The sequence below is a fragment of the Erythrolamprus reginae genome, chromosome 2, assembly GCF_031021105.1.
Source record: "Erythrolamprus reginae isolate rEryReg1 chromosome 2, rEryReg1.hap1, whole genome shotgun sequence".
Taxonomy (NCBI): domain Eukaryota; kingdom Metazoa; phylum Chordata; class Lepidosauria; order Squamata; family Dipsadidae; genus Erythrolamprus; species Erythrolamprus reginae.
Window position 1 is genome coordinate 325,476,739 of NC_091951.1, and position 19,064 is coordinate 325,495,802.

The following is a 19,064-nucleotide window of genomic DNA, read 5'->3' on the forward strand; positions in this document are numbered from 1 at the left end:
TCCTACTTCTTCTAAGGTTTCCACACTGAGGTTAGCGGTAACTTAATCTTTCAATGGGAACGGTGCAAAATACGGTTTCTTCTTCTTCCATGAGTAAAACTGTCTACACTGGATATTTAAAAAAACAAAACAAAACAGCATATCATTTTTTGTGTTTTTAAAAATGCATTTGATACATCGTAACTTGGGTATTGAAGAAAAACTTATTTTATAACTTTTGACGAATTTTCTGTACCTCCCAATATCCATTTCATTATTGTTTTAGAATTAACATCATTTTTAATAATTTCTGTCATCAAACAATTTTTAAAGACATGGAAATAGTAGTATTTCTTATGGTTTTACTTAACATTTTCATCACGGTGAACGCTATGTTAGTTTATCTGGGAAATCATACAAGTAGTCTGACACCAACACTAGATGGTGAAGGATGATTTTCAGAATTAATGCTCACTGGAGAGATTATGGAAAATACATCCAACAGGATTTATCACGTACTAAACTTAGATCATTTACAGAGCTAAAAAACAGAGCAGTGATTGATCTGACTGCGCCATCTCAATCTGCCTGTCCATTTTGTTGCTTTATGATTTATATTGATTGTTTCCCAGTAGGATTTGATTGATTATTTGTAATCAATCATTGTCATAGAAACATAGAAGACTGACGGCAGAAAAAGACCTCATGGTCCATCTAGTCTGCCCTTATACTATTTCCTGTATTTTATCTTACAATGGATATATGTTTATCCCAGACATGTTTAAATTCAGTTACTGTGGATTTACCAACCACGTCTGCTGGAAGTTTGTTCCAAGGATCTACTACTCTTTCAGTAAAATATTTTCTCAAGTTGCCTAGGGTACAAATATGATTCTTGATGAAGGTATCTTGTCTTTTTATGTACACTGAGAGATTATGCACTAAAGACAAATTCCTTGTGCGTCCAATCACACTTGGCCAATAAATAATTCTATTTTATTTATTATGTATTCATTTATTGGAATTGTATGCCGCCCCTCTCCATGGATTCTATTCTATTCTATTCTACTCTACTCTATTCCATTCCGTTCCATTCCATTTATATTATTTATATTTCTATTATTTCTATTCCTATTATTTCTATCATCTGTTGAAGATGATCAATCTCTTTCTTTGGAGATTTTAAGAGCAAGAATATTTCCTTAGATATGAAGTATATATCCATAAATTAGATTTTTGTATCACCTTTTTGAGTGAAGACTCTGGGGGGAAAAACTAGAATGTAATCTGTAAAAGAAAGCATTTGATCCCAAATGACATATTTTTACAACCAGTGTTTTCTCAACTTCCCATCTAATGTTATTATATACAAGATAGCCAGGCAAAAAAATGGCTTAAAAACCAATATTACATATAACCCACAACATTTTACCCTTAGACTATCCACGGTTGACTTCTCCAGATTCCTAAGAGGTCAGTAAGGGGCGTGCATAAGTGCACAAGTGTGCCTCCTGTCCCAGCTTCTATTGTCTCTCCTATACCTCATATATCTTTTCTTCCATTCTTATATCTCTTCTTTTTCTATTCTTTCATTAATATATTTTATTCCTATCTCTTCTATTCTTTCATTGATATATTTACTAGGATTGTATCCTATGTAACCTTCATTGTGTTTTGGACAAAATAAAAAAAATAAAAAATGAATAAATATTCCAATTATCTTTCTGTTCACATAAACCATGTGAAAACAGAGGATTAATTTCCATTCTTCCCGTGCCTTGCAAATGTTGAACATTCTTGCAACCAGATAGGGATTATGGCCCTTCGTTCTTCATTAACCAGCATTAGAAGTGAGTTGCAGGCATTCATTGACTGGTAACCAGAAGGTTCGTGTGCCAAGCAGGATTGATGTTGGGTTGTGACTTGGAACCCAGGGAATAAGTCAAAAGCTGGAACCAATAAAAAGAACTCTCCCCCCCAAAATGGTTCTTGCTTGGAAAGGAGATTTGTATTGCTTATCCTGCTGAGGACAGCCAATAGGCATATTGCATGGAAAGAACATTTCCACCTGGCTTGCTGAACCATTATTGACCACAAAATGTTCCATTGAATTATTCTTCAATTCAAAGAATTTGTCATGGTGCATATGCTCTCAGTGTACATAGAAGAAAAGATACATTCATCAAGAATCATAAGGTGCAACACTTAATAATAATAATAATAATTTATTGGATTTGTATGCCGCCCCTCTCTGTAGACTCGGGGCGGCTAACAACAATGATAAAAACAGCATGTGACAATCCAATAATAAAACAGCTAAAAACCCTTATTTATAAAAACCAAACATACACACAAACATACCATGCATAACTTGTAATGGCCTAGGGGGAAGGAATATCTCAATTCTCCCATGCCTGGCGGGATAAATGAGTCTTGAGTAGTTTACGAAAGACAGGGAGAGTGGGGGCAATTCTAATCTCCGGGGGGAGTTGATTCCAGAGGGCCGGGGCCGCCACAGAGAAGTCTCTTCACCTGGGGCCCGCCAAACGACATTGTTTAGTCAACGGGACCCGGAGAAGGCCAACTCTGTGGGACCTTATCGGTCGCTGGGATTTGTGCGGTAGCAGGCGGTTCCGGAGGTAATCTGGTCCAATGCCATGTAGGTCTTTAAAGGTCATGACCAACACTTTGAATTGTGACCGGAAACTGATCGGCAGCCAATGCAAGCCACGGAGTGTTGAAGAAACGTGGGCGAATCTTGGAAGCCCCACGATGGCTCTCCCGGCTGCGTTCTACACGATCTGAAGTTTCCGAACACTTTTCAAAGGTAGCCCCATGTAGAGAGCGTTGCAGTAATCGAACCTCGAGGTGATAATGTTAGACATGGGGTATAAATAAGCAATCAAATCACATTAAGAAACAGTCAATATAAATAATAATACAGTCATGCAGTCATAAGTGAGAGGAGATGGGTAATAGGAATGGTGAGAAGATTAATAGTAGTGCAGACTTAGTAAATAGTTTGACAGTGTTGAGGGAATTATTTGTTTAGCAGAGTGATGGCATTCGGGAAGACATAACCTTGCTCATTATTATCTGAACTAAGAGACAATATGGCTGGAAAGCTTCCACTGCACCTTCTAGTATCTCTCAGTTGTGATGGCCATTGTGCCTTGATTAATGATAATGGCTCTATTAAATGATTCTGAGATATTAATTTATTTGTATAATTTGTATTTATTTGTATCTTGTCTTTATTTTAACAAATAATTCAAGGTGGGAGACATTTCTAACACACTTTCCCAAAATAACAACCCCATAACATGGGTTAAGCTGAGGAAAAGTGACTGGTCACTCTGGTTTTCATGCCTAAAGAGGGACTAGAACTGACAGATTCTCATTTTCTAGCCTAGTAACATTAATTTACTGACCCCTCACACCCTGGCCATAAATTGTTTCAATTCCTACCCTCAAAATATCACTATAGAGCACTGCACACCAAGATAACTATACACAAGAACAGTTTTTTCCCCCAAATGCCATCACTCTGCTAAACAAATAATTCCCTCACCACTGACAAACTATTAATTAAGGCTGCATTACTATTACTATTAGTATTCTCATAGTTCCTATCACCCATCTTCCCTCACTTATGACTACAACTTATTGCTTGTATCTTTAAAATTTATATTGATTGTTTCCTGATTGCTTATTTTTACCTATGGCAATCATTATGTGTTGTACCTCATGATTCTTGACAAATATATCCTTTCTTTTATGTACACTGAGGCACCAAAGACAAATTCCTTGTGTGTCCAATCACACTTGGCCAATAAAGAATTCTATTCTATTCTACAGTGTTCCCTCGATTTTCGCGGGTTCAAACTTCGCTAATAGCCTAAACCACGGTTTTTCAAAATAAATAATTAAAAAAATACTCTGTGGTTATTTTGCACACCAAGGGTTTTCTGGGGCTGCTCGATGTACAATACTATGCGTTTTAATTCTCCTCCTCCCCCCCTCCACCTCAGCCATCCTGCTTCTTTAAATAAAAGCTCCATTTCCACCTTAGCCTTCCGATCCCACCCCTTTAATTATTGGAGCATTGGTACGCTCCAATTGAAGCCGAGCCTTACTACCGCCGCAGCGAGTACAGCAAAGCCCCCTGCTTGCCACCCCATTGCCCCTGTGGGTTCTGGGGGGTAAGTAAAACCAGGAATGGAGAATGGAGGGAGGAAGGAAAGAAAGGGAGCATCTCTACTTCGTGGAAATTTGACTTTTGCGGGCGGTCTCAGAACGCATCCCCCGCGAAAATTGAGGGAACACTGTATTCTATTCTATTCTATTCTATTCTATTCTTTTCTTTTCTATTCTATTCCATTCCATTCTATTCTATTCTTGCTTCCTCAGACTACTACTCAGCTGTGGTAATATATTAGCGTTATAATAATTAATAATTAATAATAATAATAATAATTTCGGCTCGTAGCTCACAGCTGTGTGCCCGTTTCGGTGAGGGGTTTTTGCTTCTGCGCATGCCAAAACATGGGCGCACCTGCGGCTCCATGCGCGATTTTGCTATCTCCACAGGTGCAGAAGCAAAATCATGCTGGCCCCACAAGCACTCATGAGCAACTGCAGTGAGCCCAATTTAGCATTCTGGCTAGAAGCCCACCCCTGCTGTTGCCATGCCTCTGGGTCATGTCATCCTCTTTTATAACCTTCTCACAAAGTCCATTCAAAAACTAAATTTATTATTAAGAAAAAAAACAATACAAATCTCATATTTGTCTTTGGTTTATGATTGTTTTCTGTACTGCCAAATTGGAAAGTTGCATGAACTTACCTTCAAAACGTCGCTACAGAGCACTGCACACCAAGACAACTGCCTTCCGTAAACTCCTTAAAACCCACCTTTGCCGTCAGGCATGGGGGAACTGAAACATCTCCCCCTGGGCACGTTTAATTTATGCATGGTATGTCTGTGTGTGTGTCTGTTAGCATATGGGGTTTTTAAATATTTAAATATTTTAAATTTGTCTGATTGCTTATGATTTGTTTCTACATGTTGTGAGCCGCCCCGAGTCTTCGGAGAGGGGCGGCATACAAATCTAAGTAATAAAATAATAAATAATAAATAAACTAGACACAAGAACAGTTTTTTTCCGAACGCCATCACTCTACTAAACAAATAATTCCCTCAACACTGTCAGACTTTCTACTAAATCTGCACTTCTATTCTACTAGTTTTTCTCATCATTCCTTTCACCCGTTTCCTCCCATGTTGACTGTATGACTGCAGTTTGTTGCTTATATCCTAAGATTTTTATTAATATTGCTTCTTCATTGCTTATTTGACCCCTATGATAGTCATTAAGTGTCGTACCACATGATTCTTGACAAATGTATATTTTATTTTATGTACGGTGAGAGCATATGCACCAAGACAAATTCCTTGGGTGTCCAATCACACTTGGCCAATAAAATTCTATTCTATTCTATTCTAACTTTGTATCAACTGAGAATGAAGCTTGTAGGTCTTACCAGACTTATGCTGAATTGCCCTGTACATTACTTTGTTTACAAGTCAGTATCTGATGAGTGACAAGGTAGTGCCTTGGTACATAGAGGAAAATGGTCGCTGAGAGATATGTTTATTTCAGGAGCTAGTTGATGCCATTATATCTGGTAAGAGGATGTCAACTGGTGCCCTCAAGTGGAGATGGCTGCTATTACATCCAGGAAAAGAAAATACAATTTTCACTGCAAAAAGTAGATAGACCACAAAACATTTTTGTAAGAATTACAAAATATACAACACCCATATATTGACAACATATATTTATTTATATAATATATAATAAATTAAATTATTCCACATATCAGAATTCCAAAGATGCCTGTGTTGTATTTTGAAATAATAATTTATTAGATTTGTATGCCACCCCTCTCCGCAGACTCGGGGCGGCTCACAATAACAATAGTACAATATAACAAATCTAATATTTAAAAAACACATCTAAAACCCATCATTAAAACCATACAACACAAACATACCATACATAAACTATATAGGCCTGGGGGAGGTATCTCAACTCCCCCATGCCTGGCGATATAGGTGTGTCTTAAGCAATTTACGAAAGACAAGGAGGGTGGGGGCAGTTCTAATATCTGGGGGAAGTTGATTCCAGAGGGCCGGGGCCACCACAGAGAAGGCTCTTCCCCTGGGGCCCACCAGACGATATTGTTTTTGTCGACAGGACCCGGAAAAGGCCAACTCTGTAGGACCTTATCAGCCGCTGGGATTCATGCAGCAAAAGACTGTTCTGGAGGTATTCTGGTCCAATGCCATGTAGGGCTTTATAGGTCATTACCAACACTTTGAATTGTGACGGGAAACTAATCGGCAGCCAGTGCAGGCCACGGAGTGCTGGAGAGATGTGGGCGAATCTAGGTAATCCCACGATAGCTCTCGCAGCAGCATTCTGCACGATTTTTCTCCCCAAATTTCTTTTACTTTCATGTTTACCATTATGGTCATCTAGATTTACTTGCCACCTGATTCCAGAATGACTCTGGGTGCTTTACACCTATTTTAATTTTTTTTTTAAAAAAAACCCCACTTTTTAAACACCATAAAATAATTATATTGAATCATTGGATGTGATAAGAAATAATTTGTTCATTCATTCCTTCATTTACATAGCTGCTCATCTTAAGCAGCATAATCTTGGGCAGTTCACAAGCAATAGTCCATCAACCAAATAAACTGAGGTTGTTATACTTACATATTTTTAAAAGATTTTTAATGTTGTATACTTACAATATTAAAAATCGTCTGGATTCATCCTGTTCTTTTAATCATCAATCAGAACCAGGAGTAGGTTCTAGTTTCGCCTTCTGCTGGTTCACTCAGTGTACCGTAAGGGCATGCATGTATGTGCAGCATTTAAAAAGAGCTTCTGCCCATGCACAGAAGCAAAAAACAAGATGGCGGTACCATAGGCACCATTTGCTTCTATGCATGTGCAGAAATTCTTTTTAAATACTCTGCATATGTGCACTGTGCCACCCAGAGAATGTGCCGCCTATAGTGGCACCTATGTTGCCGCCTGGAGAACCAGCTCGGGGCCGCCAAATTACTACCAGTTCTAGAGAACTGGTCCGAACCAGGAGAAACCCACCTCTGATCAGATACCTTAATCTCACTCCCAAGAATCTGCTATATAATGGCACATAAATAGAGGAGCTGGGATGGTGCATCAGGAAGAGTGCTGTACTGCAGGCCACTGAAGCTGACTGTAGATCTATAAGTCAGCGGTTCAAATCTTATCACCTGCTCAAGGTTGACTCAGCCTTCCATCCTTCCGAGGTGGCTAAAATGAGAACCCAGATTGTGGGGGCAATATGCTGGCTCTGTTAAAAAGTGCTATTTCTAATATGTTGTAAGCCATCTTAGGAGTCTAAGGAGAAGAATGGCATAAAAATGGAATACAATAAAATAAAAAATAAAATAAAATAAAATAAAATAAAATAAAATAAAAAATAAAATAAAATAAAATAAAATAAAATAAAATAAAATAAATAAAATAAAAATTGAATTGAATTGAATTGAATTGAATTGAAATGAAATGAAATAAAATAAATAATGAATAAGACTTTAAACTTGGGGAATATGTCCTTGGTAATTCCCATCACTAACCACTATTTTGATTCAGTTGGTCATCAATATTTGCACTGGCTATTTATTTGCAGTCCAGAAAAAGAGAAGAAGCGAAACTCAGTTACCTCCTCTTTTGTTGCTCTTCCTTTGTATGCATTGTAACAAGGGAGACAAAACATCAAGGTGTTGCAACATTGCTACCATCTAAATCAAAATAGCCATAAAGATTTAGATTATTTGTAGTTTGGGGCATCTTCTAGACCAAATGCCTATTTAAAACTGAATGATCTATTAGTTTAGGGAATTACACATTAGTTCCAGATGTGGTTATTATAGTAGATTAGTTCTTCAGAAAGTAATTATTACACCATCTGTTAAGCAATGGTAATATCAAAGCATGCCAAAACAATGTTAAAAATACAGGTCAAAAGACTAGAGATGTCTCCTTTTCACATGAAAACACTGAGGTCACAGCACCTTGGTCTGTATTTTTATTTATCCTGTATTTTTTTACTTGCTATTGCTTCAGCTGCTTTTATTTCTGGGAAAATAACTTTCTTTACTTTTTTAAACAGATGAAAACCTGCTCTATTTTATCACCCAGAAGAGCATGGGATAAAATCAGACTCTGGAGTTGATGAAAAGTACTGAATGGATGAATTCTCACTCTTGATTCAAATCAGTTACGTTTTGTCTGATGAAATGGCGAGACAGTTTAGTTGAGTTTTCAAAAGAAGAAGAATGTTAACCATAAAAAGAGAAGCAATTGCACCTGTGAAATGATAAAAGTAGTAAGGTCTATTTATCATCTGCATCACACTTGCACAAGTCCTATTTTTTAACCTTGGTATTCCAGACAAAACATTTTCAGGTACAAGCCAGTGATGGAACAAGCCTACATCTTTGATTAATATAATAAATAAGTGTTATAGAATATCATCCATTTTAAATCCTCTATGTAAAAAACTAAATAATGCCTATTTGCACACTTCTAAAAATTACAAAAAATTAAGGAGCAAAATACTGTAAACCTGCCAAAATCCGTGATACAAATTTGACCTTTTGAGATTTACAAGTATATATTTCAATTCATAATGCATTATCAAATGCTCTATGCAAAATGTATTTATTTGCAGCCCCCAACAATATATCCATTACTATTTGTAAAAAGGAAATTAGCACAAACAAAACATGACCATAAATTGGAAATAGAGGAGGGAAGGAGGAAAGAAAAAGAGAGAAAAAAGTAAAGAAAGAGGGAAAGAATGAAGGAAGGAAAGAAAGAAAGAAAGGCAAGGGAGAGGAGAGGAATGGAATGGAGAGGAAAGGAAAGGAAAAGAAAGGAAAAAAGAAATGTCTTTTTCAATGGAAAACATTTTCAAGGCAGCTTATTGCTTTTATCTAAATGCTGTTGTAGTTTTTTTAGAAGGCATCTGGATACAATATGAATGCAACATTGTCCTAACATTTAAAATACAACAGTTTGAGGTTATGCTTCTTTAGTTCAAATCAATACATGCTCTGTGAGTACTTACTGAATATATCTGCACACATTTTACAGGAAGCACGCAGATCATCCTATTAAATAAAAGTGAAGTTGAATTTATGAGAGAAATTGTTTTTATTAAGGCCAGAGTTCCCTGTCCCTTTATAGGCCACCCCCAAAAAAGCTTTTCAGCGTAGGACTTTCCTAAACCCATCACAAAGCACACCATTTTAAAATATTGTTTCAAAGATACTCCTTCCAAGCACTTCATTTCAATTAGCAACATTCTTCCTGGAGATAATTGGTTATTTTTTTTATTTTTTTATTTATTGTTAGAGTTGGAAGGGACCATGCGGGTCAAGTCCAACCCCCTGCCTAAGCAGGAACCCTATAGCATCCTAGCCAGATGACAGTCCAATTTCCTCTTAAAAATGTCCAGAGTATTGAAGTTCACAACGTCCGCTGGTAGGTTGTTCCACTGGTTGATCGTTCTGACCGTCAGGAAGTTCTTCCTTATTTCCAGATTGAATCTCTCCTTGGTCAGCTTCCAGCCGTTTGCCTAAGTTTGAAATTGTATGCTTTCCCCCCCATTCCATACTACTTCAGCCACCCCTTTTTTTAAAACAGCAAGTCAGAGGAAAAATGCTGGAGAACTTAATATCTGGAACATCAGCTACATTGATTGACATGAAGATTTTGTCTAACTTTTAAGTTTAACTGTTTTTCCCTGAAATCCTATAAACGTGGATCCTTTCAATATAGTATAAACTGATAACGTAGCTAAAAATGTTACACTATACCAATGATGGCGAACCTTTTTTTTCTCGAGTGCCGAAAGAGTGTGGGTGTGCACTATCGCACATGTGCGAGTACCGACACCCATAATTTAATGTCTGGGGAGGGCAAAAACAGCTTCCCTTACCTCCTGGAGGCCCACTGGAGGCTGGAAATGGCTCAGTAGGCTCGTGTTTTGCCCTTCCCAAACTCCAAAGGCTTCCTTGGAGCTGGGGCAGGGTAAAAATGCTCTCCCCCATCCTCCAGAGGCTCTCTGGATGCCAAAAACACTCTCCTGGAGCCTGTGTTAGCCAAAAATCACCTCGCTGGCGACACATGCATGTTGAAGCTGAACTAGGGCAACAGCTCGCGTGCCAGTAGATATGGCTCCGTGTGTCACCTGTGGCACAGGTGCCATAGATTCACCATCGCTGCACTATATCCTTCTTAATCATAATTTGTTAAACAGGTAACAATATCTGCTCTCACACAATACTAAAACCCGAACCAGTGTTTTTGAATGATAATAGTCAAATTCAAACATGCTTAAATTGAAAACTAGACATTTGTTTTTCAGTATAAATGCTATTTCTTACTTTTTCCGATTCTCTATGTGTATGGTTGGCTCTTCTTTTAGCAGCCCATAGACACTCAATCATTGGCAAATGGAGATGTTTCCTTTATGCTTCGCAGCCTTGAAAAACTTTTTATTGCTGATTTGGGAGACTGAAGCTACTTTTCAAGGAATGTGTTATTTTTCTCTTTCCTCCCATCTTTTTTAAAGACTTGGTCAGGTGGTGTTGTGGTTAGCTCTGCCCCAGCTCCTGCCCCAAGGAATGTGCAGGTGGATGTGGGGGAGACATCCACATGCTGCAGGCCTGTTTTGCTCCCAGTGGAATCTGCCGACAAAGTCTCCTCTGACCAAGGAGGCCTGAGTGACAGGGAGGAGGAGAGTTTGGCAGACAGCCCAGGAGGAGATCAATCACCTGTATCATCTCTGGATTCTGAAAAAGAATTAATGACACATCCACGCATGCGTAGAGTGATGCATAGGAAGCAACAACTAAAGGATTGTTACAAAAGTAAATGAGGCCACCTGTGGTTGGGTGGGGCTGCTGTAATTAGTGCTGCTGCTATAAATAGCAGCATGTAGGTTTGGCCCTTGTGGAGAATTATCTGATCATTGTGTTTCATGAATGTCTTGCTGACTCCAGCCTTTGTTTGTTGACTTTTCACCACTTTGAAACCAAAGCAGAGCAAAGTGTGTTTCACTTCGTGGAAGAAGAAGGGCTGTGACTTTCTTCACAGCTGCAAGCTAAGTACTTATGAACTGATAAGGGACTTGTACAAACTACCAGGTTGTTTTGGGATGAGTGCTCTTTGCAATACAAAAAGAGTGCTTAGTTTATTTTGAATTTTGTGATAAAGAACATTGTTTTGAATTTTCAAACGTGTGTGTGTCTGAAATTTGTACCTTTGAATTTTTGGGAGGCTCCTACCAGAGAGTCCGGCAGAACAGGTGGCAACTCTTGCAAGAAGGCTAATCCATGCCCATCTTCTGTAATCCCTATGAAAGTGATGTATTTTATGTCAGGCATTTAACATTTGCAGCCTCCGTAAGAATCCAATGAAAGAGTTGTGCATACTTGCAAGGGGATGCACTGTTCAATTTGCAACAGCAGTTAATCATCCATGTCTTTTATAAATGGAGGCTTATGCCTCACTGCAATAAAATTAACCTCTGAAAGTCACAGTACAAGAGATCAAGTACATAAAACAGTAATATTCTAATTCCAGGGCCTCTCAAACTTAGAGAAGCCTAAGGGAATTGGACAGCGATCAGACGTGCTTAAGCGACCATGACCATTTTGAGAAATCTCCCTGAAGTGAGTGAAGCCATTTGTATGGTTTCAAGATCTGTTTTGTGTCACTAAAACCCAATCTTGCTTTTGCCAAAATGTTTTCTCATTTATAACCTTGCAGTGAAGTCTTTTGGATGTTTACTTGGGCCTCAAAAGGACTTACTTACATGTAAATATGCATGGGATTGTTGCTTAATTGAGCAACATTATCCAAAAGAAAAATATTATTCTGTTCAAAAAATGATATTTATTTATTTATTTGTGTAAACATGTACAAGGTAATAGTATAAACATAATCATAAGCAAAAGCAAAGTAGGTATAGGTAAATTTGGACACTAGGACACTAGGACAGGGACGGTAGGCACAACGGTGCACTTATGCACACCCCTTACAAACCCTTTAGGAATGGTGTGAGGTCAACTGTAGACAGTCTAAGGTTAAAGTTTTTGGGGTCTGGGGAAGAAACCACAGAGTCAGCTAGTGCATTCCAGGCATTGATCACTCTGTTGCTGAAGTTGTATTTTCTGCAGTCGGGTTTCGAGCAGTTTATATTGAGTCCTTATTTTTATGGGTAATTTGTTTTTCTTGGTTTTGGTGATAATTAGTGGATCATATAATTTAACGACTCTTTGCACTTCAAAGCTATTGTAGTAGTCTTCAGCATTATTACAGTCAGAGAATAATGTTTGCCAATCAAGAGATGAGAGGTCAGCTTCTATGATAGTTGGTTTTTTAAAAAGTTGCAATTGGTTGTACTTTTATTGTGGTCATTTTTGTAAGGCTTTATATTGAGACAAAAATCAATCATGCTATGGTCACTGCTGGAAAAGGGCTCTATTGTTTGTAGTCCATAAATTGAATGTAAACTGTTGCAGAATATGAGATCAAGACAATTGCTGAGTCTAGCATTGTTTGTTACTGTTCAAGCCCTAGATTAGTAATAGCATTGTAAAGGGTTGAGTGTATGGATTCAGTTGAACATTCATGTAGGGTCCAATTAATATGAGGTAGGTTGAGATCTCCAAGAAAAATGAGAAGATGTGGGTAAGAGGCTGCCCACATTAGTAGTGAGGTTAGCTTGTTCACATGTGTGATGTTGTAATCAGGGGCTCTGTCGCATAGTAGGGAGCAAAGTGTGGCATTTAAGGTCAGTTTGCAGATGAGGGTTTCTGGAAGATCGAGTTCATGTCTAACTTGGATATTTTTAAGGTTTAGTGACTAGCAACTCTACCTCTTCTATGGGTTTCACAATCAGACTGGTAAACATGATAGTCTCTTACTGTAATAATGGAGTTGGGGAATGAAGCATTCAGCTATGTTTTGCAAACAAATATAATGTTGAATTTAGCATTTTTTTGTACCAGGAAGAGTTCTGGTATTTTGTTTATGATTCTTCTTGCATTAATTAGTTTGCATTTAAAATCAGCAGTGGTTGATATTGAGGAAATAAGGGGCATGCATAACTAGTTTTGGGTGATGGGGAGTTGGGTGTTGGATTGCGGGACTTAGTTTTGATGGGGTTAGTGCAGTAGTCAATGTATAGGTCAGTATATCTTTGGTCTTGAAGTCTTTTAAGATCTTCTTGGAGTTCACAGGAGCAGATTCATTGTAGAATGGATAGATCAGGCCATGAGTGACATTTTCTGGGATTGGTATCATTTCTGTTAATAGAGTTTATAGTGGATGAATGTACATTTGATGGATTGATCCTTGCAAACTACTCTACAGAATTGTGACATGGTGACAGAAATGAGGAAATGTGGTAGCTGTTGTTAGAAAAGAGGCTATCTGTTCGTTTATTTGTAGGCAGGTATTGTGGAGCATAATGCTGCATTTTTTGAATTCATCATCCTGTTTGACAATTTTATTATATTTATAGCACATGTCGTCATTGGTAGAGGTGTCTTTTGTGGGTGCTTGATTGTGGAGTTTTTTTAGGGTTTTTTGGAGGGGGATATGGTCAGTAATTAAATAGTGTCTGACAAACTGATTAATATCAGTAATCAGTCAATATCTAACAAAATCAGTTAAACAATAATTAATGTAGAGTCTGCGGAGAGGGGCAGCATACAAATCTAAATAATAATGATAATAATAATAACAACAACAACAACAACAAAATCGAGCTGCAACGACTCTGGCATAAGCCAGTGAAAGTGGTCCCAGTGGTACTTGGCACGCTGGGCGCAGTACCAAAGGATCTCAGCGGACATTTGAAAACCATCGGAATTGACAAAATCTCCATCTGTCAATTGCAAAAGGCTGCTTTACTGGGATCGGCAAACATAATTCGCCGCTACATCACGCAGTCCTAGGTGCTTGGGAAGCACCCGACTGGTGATGAAATACGAAATCCAACACATTATATTAAATTATTTAATCAATGTGTGAAGTTAACAGTGCTTAACCAATCAAATAGCCAACACGATTTTTAATAATTAGTATATAGATAACAAATTATTTAATCAATTTGTGAATAGTTAATAGCACTAATAGTTAATAGCACTACATCAATCAAATATCCAATAAAATTGTTATTGTAGTTAATTAATCAGTATATAATTTCTTCAAGATTAGTGTTAATGTTCTTCAAGTCAGATTCCTTCTGATGATTCATAGCAACAATATGGAATTGGACTTCATTCTCGTCTTTTTCACAGGTAGTTGGTTTTAGGATTGTAGGAAGGTAATTACTGAGTAGGTGCAAACATTAACCATTTAACTACCATAATGTGTTTGAACTCACATGATTCCATCAGTAGCATAGTTCCCTCTAAGCTGAGCAGTAAGCAATCGCTCACTTAAAAATCATAATCAACTCAGAGTTTTCCAAACCTGCCTAGAAGCCAAGAGGGAAAGAGTGAGAGGGAAGGAGAGAGAGGTGAAGAGAGAGAAACAGATAGAAAAAAGAGAGGAAGGAAAAGAGAAAGAAAAAGAATGGGAGTAAGGAAGAGAGAAAGAAAATCAAAATCTAGTTTGAAACTAGCTCAACTATTTAAGTGGCATTTTGATATTGATAGAGTTGCCCTATTATGAGCTCACTGTTATAGACACACAGTACAGTATTTTATTTTGAAATTCTCTGAGACAAAACAGGGTGGGTTTTTTATTTATTTGTTTGTTTATTTATTTATTTATTATTTCTGTGCTGCCCAGTCCCGAAGGGACTGCCACTCAGACACTATACTTTTCCGCCCCCCCCAAAAAAAATTAGAGGGAACACTGATCACTAGTATCCAATTTTTTTTTAAAAAAACCAATAGAATTTGTTTTAAAAGAAAAATTGCCTCCACATTAATGTTTCTGCCTGAAGTCTTGTGATATTTTTGGCCAAGATTGCCAAACTCTTTCAAAATTTGGTGATCTAGGACATTTGGGTTATTGGGACATTTTATTTTGTTTATTTTCTTTTTGTCTATGCCAGGAGATTATGGTTGCGAATCACCAGCGAACCCTAGTCCCCCGAGGGTTAAAAACCTCTGACCTCTAGGTTAAAACAACACAAATAAGCTTTGCACGGGAAAAGGGTGTGATTTCAGAAAGGGACTCTTTCATAGCTTATGTTTGGTGCATACAATATATTTTTCAGGGACCTGACCCAGACGCCCAAATGGATATTGAGAGAGTCTGATGGCATTTTGAAGAAAAGGATTTTAAAAAATTGTCTTCCGGCAAAGAGTGTCAGCTCCCGTTAATCCAGGCTTTTAAAGAGGCAGCCTTTCCCCATTCCCACTAAACAATTTCAGGTACTTGATCTGTTTCATCACTTTACTGCGGACTTGTAGATAAACAAATCAAAACCTGGACAGTGCATAAAATGTATATCATGCCGGAGCTTTAGTAAGAAATCAATATTTCAGTAAATGTCATAGTGGATGAATAGCCCAACAATCCCTGCATTGTGAAAGTGATGGGAATTGGCAAAAGCAGGGCAAGGGGGCAGACATATAAACACGAGCTAGACAGGACTATAGTCTAGCTGCAACAAAAGCAATTTTAATGATCCAGACTGGACATTAGTCAATAAAATGCACTTATTGTCCTCATCCCATCCATACACACATTACACATATTTGTCGTGCTTTCAACTTCAGTCTCCTGTAGTCTCGCTTTCAAGGTTCAGGGTAATGAAATATATCACAAACTACGTGGCTTATGGATAAATAAGAAAGGTGAGCAAAACTGAGATGAAAGTGTGATATGTGCTTTTAGAGTTACTGATAAATTAAAATTATGGAGATATTTTTTAACTCCATAACTTTCAAAGATCACATTTATCTGTCTGTCTGTCTGTCTGTCTGTCTGTCTGTCTGTCTGTCTGTCTGTCTGTCTGCAGCATACAACATTGTAAATGCAGACAATACAGTGATACCTCTAGTTAAGAATGATTCTCCTTAAGAACTTTTCTAGATAAGAATCGGGTGTTCAAGATTTTTTTGCCTCTTCTTAAGAACTATTTTCTACTTAAGAACCCGAGCCTGGAAAAAATTCCCAGGAAATTTGAGAGCGGCACGAAGGCCCGGACAGTTTCCTGCCATTCCCCCTTTATTCCTGGCCATCTCAGGCTTTTCTGGGCTGCCAGAGGAGCCTTTCGGTGGCGCTTAAGATGGCTTTGGCAGCCCAGAACGAATAGAGGGAAGCGCTTGGTCCTCCTCGCTGCCTCAGTCCCTCTTTTTTTTCTTTTAAGCCTTAAAGTTTTGTATTCTGGATTTGTTTTCTCATTTTGTCTCTCCTAGTTGAGGTCTACATATGATGTCAATTACAGGCCTCTCTCATCTTTTTTAAGTGGGAGAACTTGCACAACTGGTGGCTGACTAAATATTTTTTTCCCACTGTAAAAATCGCCTAGAATTGAACTGCAATATATGGCAATATCCAGACAAGTTTTCTTTTGGCAACAGTACAGAAGAGGTGTGCCATTGTCTTCATCAAAAACATTTTTTTTAAAGTCACCATCTAGCTATAACCTTAGATTCTCTGGGGTCTGTTGACTAGACTAAACCCTTCCCTAGTTTTGGTGCTAGAAAAAGTCAAACAGATGTTGCTACCAGCTGATTTTTCTACCTTCTCTTGCCAGGAAGAAAGAAAGGAAGGGAGGGAGGGAGGGAAGAAAGAAAGAAAGAAAGAAAGGTATGTAGGTAGGTAGATAGATAGATAGATAGATAGATAGATAGATAGATAGATAGATAGATAGATAGATAGATAGAAACCAAATGCATTTAGCTAGCTGGCAAACTTTCATTTTTGTTCCCTTTCCCTTCACTCTTTAACTTAAAACCAGGGTTTCTCAACCATAGCCACTTTAACCAGTATGGACTTCAACTCCGAGAATTCCCCAGCCAGGGGGGATTTTTTTTCTACACACCAATATAGAGTATAGAAAAATTCAGAGGAACTAGGAGAATCAAGAACAATGTAGTTTACAAAGGCTTCTGTACTTGAGCAAATTTTGGGATGAAACTGAACCTTCCTTGTGACTCTGAGCTTATCTTTCTTTCCATGTAATGGGATAACATGTTTAAGGCAAGGGTCCTCAAACTTGGCAACTTTAAAACTTGTGGACTTCAACTCCCAGAATGGGAGAATATCCTACGCAACCAGACTCAAAATCCTAGGCTTAGAAAACTTAGAACTGTGTTGCCGTAAACACGACCTAAGCATAGCCCATAAATCATCTGCTACAACGTCCTTCCTGTCAATGACTACTTCAGCTTCAACCACAACAATACACGGACACACAACAGATACAATCAGATATATCTTTGTATACCACCAATAAGTACCTAACGAAACAAACACATAAATAAGCCGCCCCGAGTTTTTGGAGAAGGGCGGCATACACATCTAAATAATAATAATAATAATAATAATAATAATAATAATAATAATAATAATTATTATTATTATTATTATTATTATTATTATTGTTATTATTATTTTTATAATTAAAATAATTATTATAATTTTGAAGAGCAAACTGAATGGTGGCAACACTATCAAGGCTATAAATACATGGGCCATACCTGTCATTAGATACACAGCTGGACTCACGCAGAGCTGGACAACCTGGACAGGAAAACCAGAAAATTAATGACGATCCATCATGCACTACACCCCCGCAGTGACGTTGACAGGCTGTATTTACCAAGGAAAATAGGCGGCAGAGGACTTTTGCAAGTGAAGCAGGCAGTAGAAGAAGAGAAGCATGCATTAGCTGACTATGTGAAGGGGAGCAAAGAGTCAGCGTTGATGGAGGTCAACAATAGGAAGCTTCTCAAGGTAAAGCAAACTAAGGACCAGTACAGAAAAAATGTAACTCAATGTCGTATGGACAGTTGGCGGAATAAAGCTTTGCATGGACAGTTCTTGGAGAAGATTGAAGGCAAAGTGGATAAAGAAAAGACCTGGTCATGGTTTACAAGTGGAACACTCAAAAAGGAGACAGAAGGACTAATACTGGCGGCACAAGAACAGGCCATCAGAACAAATGCTGTCAAAGCCAGAATTGAAAAATCAACAGGCGATCCAAAGTACAGACTCTGTAAAGAAACAGATGAAACAATCGATCACATACTCAGCTGCTGCAAAAAGATCGCACAGACTGACTACAAGCATAGACATGATGCTGTGGCACAGATGATCCCCTGGAACTTGTGCCAGAACTACCATTTACCAGTGGCAAAGAACTGGTGGGATCATAAGCCCAAAAAAGGGGTCGAAAATGAGCAAGCAAAACTACTGTGGGACTTCCGACTTCAGACTGACTGAATTCTGAAGCATAACACACCAGACATTGTGATCGTGGAGAAAAAGAAAGTATGGATCATCGACATCGCAACCCCAGGAGACAGCAGAATTGAGGAGAAGCAGCTAGAGAAATTAGTGAAATACGAAGATCTAAAAATCGAGCTGCAACGACTCTGGCATAAGCCAGTGAAAGTGGTCCCAGTGGTACTTGGCACGCTGGGCGCAGTGCCAAAGGATCTCAGCGGACATTTGAAAACCATCGGAATTGACAAAATCTCCATCTGTCAATTGCAAAAGTCTGCTTTACTGGGATTGGCAAACATAATTCGCCGCTACATCACGCAGTCCTAGGTGCTTGGGAAGCGCCCGACTGGTGATAAAATACGAAATCCAGGATAGTGATCTCATTTGCTGTGATGTATTGACATCATAATAAAAACAACAACAACAACAATAATAATAACAACAACAATAATAATAATAACAATAATAATAATAATAAAATAAATAAATATCTAAATCCTGAAAATGGAGATAAAAATGAAACCAGAA